We start from the raw sequence: 16,589 nt of genomic DNA, 5'->3' as shown, positions 1-16,589 counted from the left end.
TGAAAACGAATAGAAAATTATGAGTTGTTGGGGGGAATTTTTTAGTTTATAAAAATGGTAAGCATTTGACTACTGGTTTAACCAGGAGACTCATTTTTGGAAAAACATTATAGAAAAAAATCTAGTTAAGATTTTTTTTTCTGCACTCAGTTTTATATTTTGATTTCTAGATTTATAAAATAAAATTCAAAGTCTTTCATGGTCCCAAGCAATCCTACAGTGAAATAATCTGCATAGTTATCTTCTCTATGGATACCTTTAATAAATAAAAACTACTTTTATGTGCATGTACACTTTCTCTTCCAAAGAAGTTGTTGTTTTAAACCCCTTCTTAAACAAACAAACAAAAAACCAAACCAAACCAAACCAAACTAAACCAAACCAACAACAACAAGAAAAAAAAATGTCAAAAGAATAAATATCCAGTTCCTAAAACCTTCAGTTCCTCTTGTTTGGATGAAAAGCCAACGTTTAACACATTTTGCTTTTGCTAAAAACAATAAAAGCATGTGCTGTTGCCCAACTGCTCTCCTTTAATTTAGAGGGGCCTAAATGAAGTGTAGTCACCCTCTGCAGGGCAGTTGGCCGGGGATGCTCCCTCCCCGTCGAGGTGAGCCAGGGCACTGGCGGCATTGCCGATGGAGTGGCTGGGAAGGACGTCCACAGAAGGGGCCCTCTGTCGAGGGGCTTTGAGGTTCAGGCTGAAAACCCATCGGCTTGGATGCCGGGTCTGTTGAGTTATAGCCACTGAAACGCTCACCAGTGCCTGTCTCAGCAGCAGTGCACACCTTAAGCTTCGGGAACGTTCCCCAGCAGGATATGATCCTCACAGCGCTCCAGCAAGCTCGTTAGCGCTCCCGTTACTCCGTTCAGTGGGACCAACCTGAAGGCCCCCGATGTCGGTGAAGTTGTCTTTAGGATGCTTTGAACCACACCTTGGATTGCGTGATTTAAGTTACACCAGTGGAATTATTTTCTCAAGCCATAAATGTTAGTTTATTTGCTGGTTTCGTTATTCCCAGCTACCCGTTTTCCTTCATCTTATGAAGAGTAGTGATGTGGAATGGAAAAAGGAATAGAAGGGTTTGAAATGCTGCTATTTTTCTCAGTTTTTCCAGATCAGGACAGGACTAAACTTGTGTAGGCATTCTGTATAATGCTAGTTCAAAAGCAACACTAGTATGTGTTGATCACGTATTTTCTCCATGTGTGTGATCAGTTCATGGGAAAGACTGTGGAGATTTTAAAGCTGATGTGGATAAAGAAAGCACCAGATTAAGCTATAGCATTTTACAGTTTATTGCGGTCATTCTTTATTTCTTTCTGGTCACAGAACAAATTTAATAGAAAAAAATAGTCACTTGCAAAAAACTTATTATATTTAAGAGAAGAAGAATTGGGCTTTGCCATAAAGAAACCCTCCTCAGATCCCAGTGTTTTACCAGACAGTATTTCTTTATATGCTGGAAATTTCTCTTTTCACTCCCATTCATTCTAACAGCAGATTTTAATTTTTATTTTGGAAAAAAATAAAAAAGAATGGGATGTGTGGGGAGCGAGGAAGAATGAAACTACAAACTAAACAGACAAAAGATACTTTTTCAAATGAGTGTATTTCTTGTAGTGGGAGGGAAACTTAGACCAAACAAGAAGAAACGGCTGGAGAGGATCTGCTCTGGATTCCACTGATGTGGTAACAGCTGTTATTACAGTATCTGGCTTTTTGAATTAAATATTGATAGAAATAAATGAATAAAAGATTGGGTAAGCTGCAATGTGTGTTCTGCCTTCCTAAGGCTTTCCTTCAGCATCTAGAGTCCCAGAATCAACACTCTTTTATACAATTAATAGTATTAAATACCGACATCAGCTGACAGGAAATAAGAAAGTTCCTATGGCAACTAAAAATAGACACAGGAGGAAAAATGTATCAAACGCTGTCAGCAGACAGCATGAAAGGCGAATGTATGTAGATAACAGAACAAAAGGATACGCAGAAATCTGACTTGTAAACACACGCATCTTGATAGCTGTTACTGCTAGTATTTTGGTTGTTGTCTCTTTCCCCTCAAGCAGGAATGCTCTACCTGGGTTAGGGCATCTGCTTATCAGTACCTCAAACTATCATGCAGAGAAAAGCTCCTGATTTGTGGCCTGTGAAACACCGGGGCAAGAACCCAATCTCCAGGAGTGCCAGAGTGTCCCCGCATGCTCTTCAGAAAACCTTCGAGTGCTTCAAGTCTCCTGGACATCTGCCACTTTCTCTCAAGGCTACTCTTTGGTCGAGATGTTTGAGAAAAGTGTTTTTATTATTATTATTATTATTATTTGTTTTATTTAATAGAAGCAGAAGTACAAAACGTCTGGAAGAAATGAAGTGCAATTTGTGGAAGAAGCAGAGCTGTACACATCATGTAGACGTAGCTGCACATGGAACTGTATCCTTTTAAAGTTATGCTGAGTGTGAGGAGGTGCAGCTGATAAAATCCCTGGTGGAGAGGGAACATGAGTGCACAGCTGCACGGCCGAGGCTACAGCTGGGCCACGTGTGAGCTGCTCCTTTCATCTCCATGGGAGAACAAACTTTGGAGACAATTTAACTCTTGAACTTCCTGGATTATCTGCTCTTCCTACCTATCTGATTTACCTCTGCTTTTACGCCTCTCATAAAAACCAAAACCAAGAGGTCCCCAGAGCTGTGCAGGGCAGAGGGAGCTGCAACGTTTCCCCTTTGCTCTCTGTGCCCTCGAGTGTTGTTTGCCCCTGCAGGCCCTTCCAGGCTCTCTGCTCTGATACATCTGGGCCATAAGGTAACCTCAACGGACACAAAATAATTTATCTGGGAGAAGACATTGCTATTTTCATGGTAAACAACTTCTGCTGAGCAATGCCGTATCTCCATGTGGGGCCAGCCCCCCCAGTGTGAGGATGAACCTGCTCTCCATGCCTCGGCCAGCTCAGGAAACGCGGCTCTGAGCAGGAGAACATCCAGCCCTGCAAACAGCAAAGGCAGGACATCTCTCCCCTGTCAACTCTGTCCTGGTAAGTGGTAAAAGTCATTTATTAATGTCAAGTATGACATTATGAGGTGATGTGGGACAACACTGAAGTAGGACCAAAAGCAAGGGCTGGGAGAAATGTGGTCAGACTGCCCTGGTGCCAGTAGAGACCTTTATCTTTACTAGGACTTTTATGATTTCTGATTTTTCGTGTGTCTGTGCTGAGTACTGTGCTGAGTCAGTACCCAGCTGGAATTCACTGCTCCGGTTGTAAAAGAGGGCTCTTTTGTTCCAAAGACAATTTTGTTTTCAGCCACAGGTCTGTGCGACCGAGAGGAGCTCCCAGGGCCAGAGCCCACTCCTCAGCTGCAGTGGGCAACTGCATCGTATAATCGCTTCCATGGCATTTATTTGGAGGTGTATTTGTATTTTCACCCTTCCCACCGCTGTTGTGCCATGCTCATACGATACGGTGTCGCGGAGGTAACCCATCATTATGTGACTCATGCCGCAAGTCAATGCATGCAACCACAGGCATGCAGAGCATGAGGAGATATCAGGCACTGATACTGCTATAGCTTACTCTGCAGCTTGGCTACATACTGGATGTTGTGAACAATAAATACCCTGCCCGCTGTGGAATATACCTGCACTGCTTGCAAGTAACCACACGCACAACTCCAAATAAATTTAGGGACTGATCATGAGGTAGTCCACAGCAAAGCATCATAAACTGGGTGATGCTCTCAGGCAAAGGGAACCACTTGCTCAAACTGGCTGACAGGAACAAGCTCAAACATGTTATGTTTTGGTCTGATAATCGGAAGTTAGCTGTCTTCCAACTGAGTAAAGTATACACATAGGTGCTCCAGCAATCAGCGTTGTTCTGAAATCACCTAAACCAGGATGCCACTGCAACATGAAATGGCACACGATGTTCCACAGAGGTTCGGGGGATGGCAGCTGGCCCTGTCCTCCCCTCCCTTCATGAGCTGAAGGAACGTATTGACCACTTCCCCAGCGCTGCTGTGGGGCTGGGTAATTGCGGTGGTTACGATGATTGGATTGCAGTGCGGTTTTTCCTACTCTGCTCGTGAAATGGTGCAGCTCGATCCACCTTTTATCCCTGGCAGATGGTAGATTTGCAGCCCGTATGAATGGGTGCAGAAGGATAAATACACTTTTTTTTTTTCTTTTTTTTTTTTTTTCTCCACAGCTAGGATATATTCTTCACTTTGTGTGAACTAGCAGGGCAGTAAACTAGGCAGCTGGTCTGATGTGATCAGCTAATTTGTACAAGCCAGACCTTCCATTTAATTTATCCTCTCATATTCAATAACCTCCTTTGATAACCGAGTTGAAAAAAACAACAATCAATGACAAGCAAACAGAGCATCACTGACCTTGTAATTTTTGTTCCTATGATGAACAGATATTTTTGATTTGCTATGAATCTTAAGAACAAATATAAAGAAAGAAACAGAATGAAATAAATAAATGCTTTGAATGTTTGTACTAAACAAACTTTAAAAAAGATGCTGAGATAAAAAAGTTTAAGATTTTTTAAAATAACATTTAAAAGTAGAGAATGTTGATATATCTCCTAAAAATGAATTTACTTATAACACAGAATGAACTAAGGCACTGTACATAACACATGTAAGACCTGTACCAAAGCCTGCTTTCAGTGGCTCAGGCCATGACTGCTGAAAAGCTGACTGTTCAAAATGTCAGGTTTTAAGGAAAATTTGAAAATGTATATATCTACAAAGCACAAAAAGCAGTTTTCATTTGAAAAATGTGCTTCGACCAATGCATACGCTCAAAAGAATTTCAAAAAGTCTTGCTTGCAGAAGGGATAAACAAAACATCATTCTTTTCTCCTTTGTCACCTTTTGCTCTAATAAAGTCCAGCTCCGTTGAACCTGGTAGATTTTTTGACAAAAGTATTTTGTTTACCTGCTCTGATGCAAAAATTCTCTCTCTACATCAGCGCTGACTGTTGCAGCATGTGCAGCTCACTCGAGTTAGCTGATCCAGCGTACCCTACTAAGAACTTTGTTATAACAGGTCTCCTTTTTAGTGCATCACTTCAGGATTACGATCAACAATTCTGCCTCATTAATAAATATTTCAATGAATGTGTACAGAATAAGGTTACATTAGTTGTTTGTGGGTAGTATCCTTAGAATAAAGTACTTCACAGTGATTTTGTAAGCACTCAGAACACTTCTGGAAGTGTTCTTAAGAAACACTTATTAAAAACTTAAGAAACAAAACAAAATTGGACAGTGTACAACATGTCAGTCTCTTTCTGAATGGGAAATTTCTCAGAAATGGAAAGAAATCCTGAAATCAGTGGGTCAAACGTTCTGCTGGCATAGCTGTACTCTTCTGTTGGAAATTACTTTTCTCATTAGAAACAAATGCAAAATTTCACATGAAGCTGTTTCTCAGCTAATTTAGAGCAGATTCTTTCATGTGCTTCTTCCTAAGGGATGCAAAACATTCTCATCTTCTACTGAAATGAAAGATGAAGTTGTTTTGTACCTTGCAGGATTGGCCCACCAGTACTTCAAGGCTGATTACACATTCCTGGGACCTGAGGCAGAGCACCAGTGCAGTCTACTCGATGACTAGCTAAAAAAATAAGGATTAAATATTCTTAATAAATATAGCAGTCTCATTGGAAGCCCATTGCACATGACTGACCTGAAAATTATAAGAAATATTTATAGTATTTGTAAATTAAAAATATCAGTTCATTGCAACTTCAAAATTGAGAGCACATTTCTTTTCACTTTGAGTACATATTTTTGTTCCTTGTTCAGTACATTTCTATTTCTTCAGTAAGTGTAATTTGAAAGAGGAAGAGAAATATATGACTGATGCATTAAGATCAATCATGATAGCAAATTTAATATCCAAAAGGTTCTTCAGATATTCTGTGAAAAAAATTTCTAAGTGATATAAAAATGTAGAATGATGGTTAGTACTCATTTGCTATATTACAGTCAGGAATACACAGTATTTTCATTTTCCTCAAGATTATAAATGGCTTTTAACTTTACTGGCAAGTCCAAATTATACCACAGCTTTTGTGATAACCAGGTTATCTTGTACATGAAGCCTCAGACGCATGTGGCAGGGGGGTGTATGACATGCATAAGTCACTGTCCAGAGCCCAGTGCAGTGCATAAATATCACCTGCATAGCACAGAGCATATTTTTAATTTTATGCTAATGTATGATAAGGAATTTTTTTTAAAAACATTGAGCAGGACTGTATGAAATCTTCTTATTGTAAGTCACAGGATTAATTTGTTAAGTATGGGCTCCAAATCCCCATTCCAAGCTGAGGCTCTTCAAGCACAGGCATGCAGAGGTGCGTCGTGCCTGGGAACCTCCTGATTACAAAGGCCACAAGACAGAGGGGAAGCTGCCAGAAGCCTCCTTTTTGTTGAGGGCCATGTTGGTGAAGTGGATGAAATCCTTCTGGACTTTGAGCTTAAGGGTGCTGGTTTGCTGAGTGAGAGGCACGAAGTTGAGGAGAGGAGCAAGGAAGCCTTCAGCAGGGCAGGCTGGTTGGTCTCTCAGATGGGACGGGTGCCTTGGGCCACCCTGCACTGCTCCACAAAACCAGACCCAGGGGCTGCCCATGTCCTCTTGGCCCTGCCTCTCTTCTTGGTGCCCCTGGTCTCTAGTTTGTTACCCTGACCCTCCGATTTACCAGGCTGGAGAAAACAAGGTGACTGCCTAGAGTAAAGGTTTAGCCTTTTTCTTTTTTTTATTTAATTTTATTTTTTCATTTGTTTTTTGCTTTCCAATTGTCAGCCTGTGTTCATGGAACACATGCTGTGAGAGAGGGCTGCTTTGAGAAGTTGTATCAAAGAGGGATTTTTACCGTTTGTCATTGGATTCAATTTCAGTGCTAAATCACATCAGCTGCAGAAAGATGTCAGGAAAAAAATGGAAAATGTGTCACTGCTGTCATCCCAAGTTTTGTTTACATTTCTTTACATTAAAGCTCTCATTTCTGTAGGAGTTCTGAGGTTGATCTTGTTCTTGTCTCTTCTAGGTTTTGGGGATATATTGCTAGGTACTAAATCAAGTCTTGGTGTTGCCAATATTACATTTACATACTGCAAAATCATATGGTCTGAATGATGCTCCCAGGAAAGCATATCAGCATTTAAAGCTGTAAGTTTATAATTTTCAGTTTAGCCATCCTGCACTTTGCTATTTGTTTATATTTTTTTGTTATTATTATTTGCATGTGTTAACATCATGTATTAAAAGAAACATTAAGAAGACGCAAAGCTTTGGAAGTCAAACAGTAAAACATAATTCTGGTGTTTTCTGGCTTTAGTCTGTGAGATTTTAACTTGCTTCCTTTGGGTTTGTGCTTTATAATCAGTCTTTAATTAAGAGAACACATACTATGTTTTTGTCCTTGCTGATGGACCTCTTCTGCTGAAACTCTTTAAAGTAAGACACCTGGCACGAAAACTTGCTTCATGTAGATGGCCCATTAATGAGCTCAGTATTTGATTTTATCCTTGTGTTCATTGAGTGTCCAATGCCTTATAAATTTCACATTGTGCAAACTTGCTCCAATGCAGCATTATTTGTTTCCTTATGACCATCTCTTTTATGGTCATCATTAGAGTATCCAGCTGTTTCACAAACAGTAATGAACTTACTGTCAAACTACTTTGCCTCAATGAAGAGTATTATTAGTATGATTTTGCAGATAATAAGCTGAAGTAGAGGCCTATAAATAATGACTTTAACTACAAAAATTGGACACTGAGTAAGAAAACAAGAGACAACTATTCACCAGACTCTGGGGCACTTTGTTTTTCCGTGCAGTGCAACCCTCACTGGTGTCAGGTGTGAGGATGAAGTGCTCCTGCAGGACAAATGCAGGGTCTTGATTCAAGAACTCAGAAAATGAAGAAAGCATAAGTGATGCAAATCCGTGAAGCTTTAAGTGCCTTGCCCCACGCAGCCTCACGCAACCGCTCTGTGAGTCAGTGGCAGATTTCAGGTCTCCAGGGCAGCATTCGGCTGTCTTAACTATGAAATCAATTTTTATTTCCCTGCAGTTCGTTTTCTCGAGCATTATGTGCATTCCACCTAGAGTTAGGTAGGAAATTGCTTTCCAGTTCCTTGAACATTTTCAGGATTTTGGTACCAGCCCAGCCCCACAGTGGTACACTTGCTGAAACCCTTAAAGGATGTTCTGGGAGAACCAGGGCTGCTCAGCAGAGCTTGGGGAGGAGGCACAGGGTTGTTGGGCTTCTGGACCTCAACTTCTCATCTGCCGCTGCCTTTGACAACCTGCTTTCACTCCGTCTGGCCTGCTGGAGCATCTCTGTTTTGTGTGAATAAGACATTAAGGCATTCCCTGTGTTCAGGTCTGTCTTATGCCCCTGCCACTGGGCAATGAGAAATGTTCATCAAAGCGGTGCTGCCGTGTGGTTTCCTCCTGTAAAGGAGACTGACGCCTCCCTCCCCGCTTTTCTGCCACGGGGAGGGGTCAGATCCACGCAGCCTCAGCCTCAGTTTTATGTCCAGCTCCAGAGCCAGAGCATCTGGGACCAGTAGTTGTAGGGAAAGTCTCGTTTTATCCTCCTTTATCCTGGGGTCAGGAAGAAAATCAGCTTAGCATGGACAGAATCCTTGGAAATGCTGTTTATCAGCTGCTGTTAAGCATATGCAATCAGATTTTTTTTCAATTATTTGTAACTTGGCTACATTTGAGCATTATACCCCACTGCAGACATAAATGCACAACAAAAGGCTTATCCGTCACACACAGATTATTCAGTGCCAAATTTCACTTCCTTGCCTCAAGTCAACATACTGCCAGAAATTATTGACAAAACTGTTGTAGTAATCACTGGTAAACAGTATGATTGGCAAATAATATATTTTCTGCTGACTTTATTATTGGAAACAAGTGGACAATTTATGCTGACACTCTTTTGGAAGCCAGACATGAAAAATTTCAGCCCTAACAGTTAAATTTTGGAAGAGTTATTAACAATTGAAATGAAGGGTTTGTAAAGGGAAGAGTCTGGCAGCATTCATGGAAAAGAGCCTTGGCCATTTGATTCATAATTGCTTTTCTCAGATTGTTAGCTGCAAATCACCTCTTCCCCTCAGTCTCTTGCAAGAATCACCATTCTTGGTGTAACACCCATTTTTTGAAAAGAAACACGGGGGTAAAAAGTTTGAGTAGCTCTGGTCTATGGTACTGGTATGAAGACAACACTGCTAAAAACACATACCGAAGCACATGATGAAAAAATAAAAATAAATTTATTTTATAAGCTTGTTATTCTGATAGGATTTTCAAAAAAAAAGTCAAAGAGCCTAGTGTTTGGAAGTGTTTCTTCATCTTCAGGAAAAGAATACTTGGTAGAATTGCAGGAACTCTTTTACCAGCATGGGGTTAAAATGTACGTATTTTTACATCTTTGGGGATTGTCAGTCATTTTGTACCTGTTTATTTCACAGTCAGATTCCAATTACAACCTGCTGCTAGGAAACCTGGCAATAGAAGTTGGAAAATACAGCACAGAAGGCATTATTACATACCGGGGTATCATCAGAAGAGTTGGCGGGTCTTTGGGAGGGGGCAGGGGAGAGCAGCGCAAACAGGACATTTTTCATTTCACTTTCTAGGCATGACCCAGTGAACTTCTCGTGACTGCAAAGATTACGCCTGTGCATTGCAGAAAGCAGATTTGCACTCTGAGCACAGTCATGCCTGGACTGTGAGTGTCATGGTGAAATAAATAAAAAAAAAAAAGGCAGATTTTTATGATAATACAAAATTGATTGGATGTGACCAAACTAGAAGGGCCAGCACCCTGAGGCAAGTTTTACCAACTTGCAATCCCCAAATTAGATCATAACAAGGTTCTTGTGATAGGATAACAACGAAGTAACTTGCATATTAAAATAAAATCTCATTATTCCCCTTTCTCTTTCTTTGTTTTTAAGCCTTTTAGAGGTCTTTGCACTGTATTTCAGTCACCTTTAGGAATTCAAACAGCTTTTTTAGCCCAAAGGAACAACTTTTAAGATATCTATTTTTCATAGCAAGACCACATCCACTCTGAACAGAAACGTATTACCTGGGATTTATAATGCGATGTTGTTTCTCTGAGTCATCATAACGAACCCACATTAGTTTAGTATCACTTATGCCCCAACACATTATCTAAATGATGTTTGGTAGCTTGTCTGTCTGAACGCTGAAATCTTATAAATGCTAGCTGCTGCTCCGATTTAGAATTGTCATGTCCTTTATTGCTTAAGGTAATAATAGCGGCTGTTAGAGGTCTGTTGCTATTGTGGCTATATCTGTAAGTACATTATTGGGGTCTGCTGTGTAATGTCATATACTCAGGACAACATGTATCTACTGGATATACTACAGATTTGTGGATATTATCACACGCGGTTAAAAGATTTTTCCATACTTGAGGTACAACACAGAAACATCAGATTTAGTGTTTATGTTTACCAACAAAAAAAGAGCCATTCTTTTTGCTTTAAATTTGAAGTTTTAGTTTAAAATTAATACATTTGTCTTTGAAAATGCTATCTAAATTCATTGCAGTAACAACCTGTTCTAAGGCCTAAATTTTCTCTGATTATGTAAGTAAATAAAAACGTGCCACAGAAATGAACTTTCCTCAGATGTTAATGAATTCAGAAGTGCTTTTTTATTCAATATGAAACGTATGTACTGCATCACTTTGATCAACCTGAGTTAAATCATTTTGCTCTAATATTACATATTACGTTGTATCAATCTTTACAATGGGGAACAATTCTTCTTTTGTTTATTATTATTATTACATAGATTTTTCGGTTCCTGCTATATGAAAGAAGTTTTCCTGAATTACTTTCAGTTGAGTTTTTAGCTGTGGGATGCAAACAGAATATTTTCTTCATTTGCATTACTTTATCTGAAAAAAAGTTGAAAATGTTCCTGTCTTCTGGCTTACAAACACACCTCCAAATGGACAAGAAAAACTGCATCTGAATCTGAAAAGTTAAAGAATATCTGGATGTGTTTACAAAGACCTTCTTGCACATAGAGATGCAGATAAGTGCTTTTCAGAAGTGCCTCAGCATCCTACTCACACTGATTTCAGTGGAGGCAAAACAGCCAGCCTGCTGCAGCCTTTCCGAAACCCCAGAAGGTAATGAACTGCTTTGTTAGGCACCAAACACCTTTGGAAATCAAGCCCATGAAGACCAGAAACAATCTGTCAGTTCACTAACTAGAATCGATATGTCTTTTGTATAATAAATTAATTTTAAATTCAAAGCATAATTTAAAAACTCATGGGTTTGTGTGTGTGTAAACAGCAGATAAAAGGTCACTGATGTTACCTGCAGAAACTATTTCAACAAGTTCTTTTTGTGCGTTCTTAAAATTTTAGTCCTAACTTTCACCTGAGCTCTGCTTGTAAAAAATTAAAGACAACAATTATCACAAAAAATGTGCCTGTCACTATTATGCACCATAAATATACACATGAATACACAGCCAGCCCAGAGGAGGCTGCAGCGGGGAAGGGTTTCTCCAGACCTGCACAGCATCCCCTTTGTCTGGGTGAGGTTTGGGAAGGTATACTGGGGGTAACGCTGGGATCTGCTGGCAGCGGAAGCACCACCAACATGCTGATGGTGATCTGCAGTGGTACTTGTTGCTTATCTTACCCGCAAAGAACCTAAAAGGCTGGAGAAGTGTGGCAGGCCTTGAGAGAAGGGCAGAGCCTATGGCACATGCTACGATGCGATCTTTGGGACCACCAGGTATTTTGTAACCGAGTCTGCTCTTTGAGCACGTCCCGTAAACACCCGAGGAACCTGGCTGGTGTGGGACTGGAGGGGCTGGGATGTGCTGGTGGGGCCAGGCCCAGGTCCTGCAGGGTGGGAGGAAAACCAGCAGTGGGAGTGATGAGAAGCCTTGTGGGGACCTTGTGCGACCTGGGAAGAGAGGGAGCTGATTGCACAACACAGGAACTGCACTCACCGCTGCAGGACTGACAGACACCGGAGATACTGACCTCAAGAGCCTTTTGGTTCCCCAAATGTATCTCCAATTTCATCTTTTATCCTGCACCATTTTTTTAAATGACCACAGTGGAAGGGACTCTGCATTCTGCATGAAAACCCGAAATACTGTGAAGAACTGACCTCTGCACCAGGCCATGCCCTGCTTTCACTCAGTGACTTTTAACCAGCCTTTCCCACACTTCTTTATCAGCTCTGCTACATTTTGGAGAAAAAAAAGATGACTTGCTTCCCTGGCATAGCAGAGACTGTTTTCCCCATACACAAAAATATTTCCATGAATGTATCATGATTTGTACACACACAGTCTGTAGTATATACAAGCATGTTGAATATCAGGCCAAATTTCAATTTTTAGCTTTAAGAGGGACTTTTTGGGTGTGTGTGGGAGAATCACATGGGATTTTTTTTAGTAATTTATTCCTAATGACATCTTTTGGGGGGCACAGAAAGGCAAGTCAGTTTGGTAAAAATCAAGAGATGTTTACTATTTATACAAACACTCCTCGCTTATTGCTCATAAGGAGCAATTTCAGAAGACAAATCACCATTCTATAAGTCAGTTACAGACAGACAACTCACTGGACTCCTTCCAAGATACACTGAGACATGCACCAAAATATCAGAGCGTAATTACTTTCATTATGTATTCCAATTAATCTGAAAACAACTGAGAGAGTAAAGATCTCATCCTGCTAATTTTTACTGACATGAAACCCAATATTATTTTTAGAATTGGTTGTCCTCTGTTTACCTGATTAAACTATGGGCTAATCAGACACTGCTTTTCTGGAAATAGATCTGGAATATGGTAATTTGCCATCTTCCATAATTTGCTTTATTTACTCCAAATACAAGTGCATATTTTAATTCATGGCAATATTTTAAGCTTATGTCTGTTTTAGAAGGAATGACCTAATTAAAAAAAATCCTAAACCGGAAGACCGCTTTTTTATTGTCTATCTAAAAGGCACAGTCTCTTGTGTGAACCCCAAGTATCTGCCCACCTCAGGGGACCCTCAGGGGCAGGGGCAGGCCTTTCCTCCCTGGGGCAATGAAAAGTATTCGTGGATTAATGACAAAGACAGCAAGCTGTCCATGCAGGGGATCCACATGCATGCAATCCACAGCCCAGGCTAGCCTAAATCCTGCTGCCTTATTGGTCTGAATGTTCCCCAGCTGAGGTGGCAAGTTAGAGAAAGATTTGGGGTTCCTGCCCTGAGGCCTGCCTGGGGCAAGCGAGATGCCCTGTGGGACCCGGACTCTTTGCCCTCCAGGCAGCTCAGTGGATGCAGGCTTCCATGGAGGTTGGGCACAGGGCACGGGCTCCTGGCAGCCCTGAGCTTGTTGCTTTGTTCCTCCCGGACAAGAAATGCCTGCACAGAAAAGACCCCTGGAGACGAGGAAGTTTTGCTGTGGTGGGCAGCTTGCAGCAGACCCCAGACCTCTCCTGTGAAGAGAGAAAGGATGTTGCTTGTGCCTACTCCTAATCCCGCTGCTTCCCAAACCATTAATTATGTTTGTAATCCTCTCTTCTTTATCGGTCTAAGTTTTCTCTTCTCACCTCTTTCCTCCCTCCTGCCCCTCTCTCACCGGCACCGTGCTCTGTTCAGGGTGTAATTACTCAGCTGCGCTTGGTGTTCCCTAGTTTGAAGCCACTAGTTTTTGTTTTGTCATTTTCTGGTAATGCGAATAATCCTCTTCTTTTGGAGGTATTTATGTTCTGTGATCTTGTCTCCCCTGAGTCTTCTCTTTGGCAGACTCTAGGAACTGAGTTCGTTCTGTCTAACCTAACTCACTGGATACCTTTTAGTATTGTTTTCTCTGTGCATGGTTTCTGTTCCTTCACCACTCTTCCAAGCTGCGGCGAGCAGAGTGGATCCAAGCGGAGGTCCCGGTGTGCTTACCCGTATAGCACACCCTATCGCCCATGTCACCTTTACAAAACAACAGCACACAATCAGTCCTTCCTCCTGAAGTTTTTCTCCAACTCTTAACGTGAAGAAAAGTATCAAGAAAATAGGATATCCACTAACCTATCAGCAATCTGTCAATCTAAAATCTGTGCTCCATCTAAAGCCAATAAGGCTATGATTCATCATGCAATGCCACACTGAGACCTGATTACAGAGCTGAGTTTGGGCTCAGCCTTATCTAAACTGTGCTGGCTGAAGACATTGATTCTAATCGAGTTATTCATGGCTTACATTGAGTAATTTAAAGCCTTTGTCTTTCATACGTAAATGTATTCTTGCAGATCTAAGGTAGATGGGAAGTCTCGTGATTAGCTGCTGGTTACAGGAGGAAACACCCAGAAGTGTTTCAGCTCCCTCATGGGCTGGATCCTTCCCATCAAGGGACTGTGTAATACTTTGCAGGACGACTTAACTGAAGAAGGTGAGTGGTGATCAGAAAATTTACAGCAGTTTCTGATGTACTGTCAACCAGCATTAATGCCTCAGGTGTTTTTTCCTGTAGCATTTTGCCTATGCTATTTATTTTTAGACCCTGATGGCTTAATCCGTGCTGGGTGGGCTGAGGGCTCCGTGCACCTGGAGCTCATGTCAGGCTACACCTGCAGGCTGCGAGAGCCTGGTGGCACTGAAAGCCACTCTGCCCCGTGCATTAGCTGCTTTTACTGCAAGTTATCCATTAAAGGCAGATATCTCGAATCATTCGACATTTTAAATCCATCCCTCTTGGTCTGACACATCTAATATTTGCTGATCATATCTCCAAAATAAATACATAATAAATAAATACCATGCAGAAAAAAACAAAACAAACAAACAAACAAAAAAACCCACCTCACATTGTTTAGTGAGTATCTATTTCCGGAAAAATAAAAGAAAATTTAAAGCAATCCATTTCTCTAGAACCATTGTTTTTCTCAGGATATTTTCAGTGCAACACCTTCTCGTTTTGCTTTAATACAGCAAGTCATAATTGCACCCCTTGGGTACATCTTGGCTGTTACCTAAAATGCATCTAAAGCTGTTTTCATATTATTATGAAAAATTGTTTGAAATGAGAGGATACAAGCACTCTAATACCAGGAGCACACAATAAGCCATCAGCAAACCTCCTCTATCATTTAAAAAAAGCTACGTGGTGCTGAGATTATTAAATACCAGATACAATTGGATTGGTGTCCAAAATACCATAGCTCCATTCTACTGCTTTGAAAACAAAGGAGAAAATAACAAGTTTCATGCATTCAGAAATCTCATGTAGCACAGATCATAACTCTGGTCTTGACTTGGCAGTACGCAGAAGGCCTACCCTGTGCCACAGAAAAGAAGTCCTTAAGGAGTTTTCCAGAAAGTTGCTGGCACTAATAATGCTTTATGGCTTCAGTGGAAGTTCTCCCTAAGAAAGTTACTTTCTCCTGACATCAAGGAAGACCAAAGCTAATAATAAAGTTAAAATTGTGTTTTGCTTTCCGGCACAAATGACTCTACTTTTGGTAAACTTCTCCACACAAGGCAAGCAGCATGGATCTTGCCTAGTACTTGGATGAGAGACGTGCCAGGAATCCCACAGGGCAGAGTAGGCGTAGTACAAGAGGTCGTGGCTGCACTTGGCAAGCAGGAAGCCAGGGGATACAAATAAACTGGAAAACGCCATTTGGCTATAACACAGGACCTCGGGGGACCGGTGGGGAAAAGGAGAAGGGCGCACACCAGGTAAATTCATGTTTCTAAAGCAATCATCCTCCGAGTCTGGATCTCATTTCAGAAACCCACACCGCAGTTCAGGCTGTCCACCAGCACCCCATGGGCTCCGCACAGTCACGGTTCTGCACAGGGATGTGTTCAGCATGAGGAAGGTGCTTTAATGTGTAGTCAGCAATAATCCTTCTCAGTCTCTCTCTTCTGAAATTATAGATATTTTTAACTGAACAGAGGTGCAATATTCTTTGTATGCTAGCCTAAATAAATTCAGACTTACTATGGAGAAATGTACGGTAGCTTTTCCTTATGTACAAGACCCCCATGGATTCCAAGACAATGGCATTAATTTCCACAGCAGTGATCTTTTAATTTTAAGACAACATTAATTTATTTAAACATCTTGCAATAATCTCCCTTCCTGTCCTCCTTCTGGCCCAAGTTTGCAGCTAAATGTATGTGTTGACGTGACATTTGTTAATGATTTTTCCATGATCCTTCACTTTGAAAAAAGCTTACTGTTAAGATCTCTGCACTGCCTGGCTGTACCTCCTAATCCTTGGCTTTCTGGTGTCCAGGAGACCCATTTCCCACCTGGCACCTTGGAGAAGTGCAGAACCATGAGGTTCATGAGGTTGTTGGGCTGCAGTGGAGGGGAGGATGGTGCTCATAGCTCTGCAGACCACATCTCCACGCTGTCTGGAGACAAAATACGTTTGTGCTGTGCATGGAAGAGGGGGACAGGGATTCCTGAGCTTTGGCTTTGCCTGGGCAGACGTCCATGCAGAAGGTGGCAGGGCAGAGATGTTGCTTG

At 41.3% G+C, this 16,589-nt stretch overlaps 1 protein-coding gene across 3 annotated transcripts in view; it reads left to right on the top strand.

The window, feature by feature from the left end:
• The window catches only part of LOC310903034 (uncharacterized protein), a gene marked incomplete at its 5' end in the record, with an annotated part of 45,538 nt that extends 34,824 nt beyond the window's left edge, over positions 1–10,714 (top strand). For 2 of the 3 annotated variants that reach the window (XM_083845582.1, XM_083845581.1), the window contains one exon: positions 2,345–10,714. The remainder of the gene's footprint in view (positions 1–2,344) is intronic. The other variant, XM_083845584.1, reaches the window with a different exon arrangement.
• Between the last annotated feature and the right edge of the window lie 5,875 nt (positions 10,715–16,589).

This window comes from Anser anser, assembly GCF_964211835.1.
Source record: "Anser anser genome assembly, chromosome: 1".
Classification (NCBI taxonomy): Eukaryota; Metazoa; Chordata; class Aves; order Anseriformes; family Anatidae; genus Anser; species Anser anser.
This window is presented reverse-complemented; position numbering and strand designations above follow the sequence as displayed.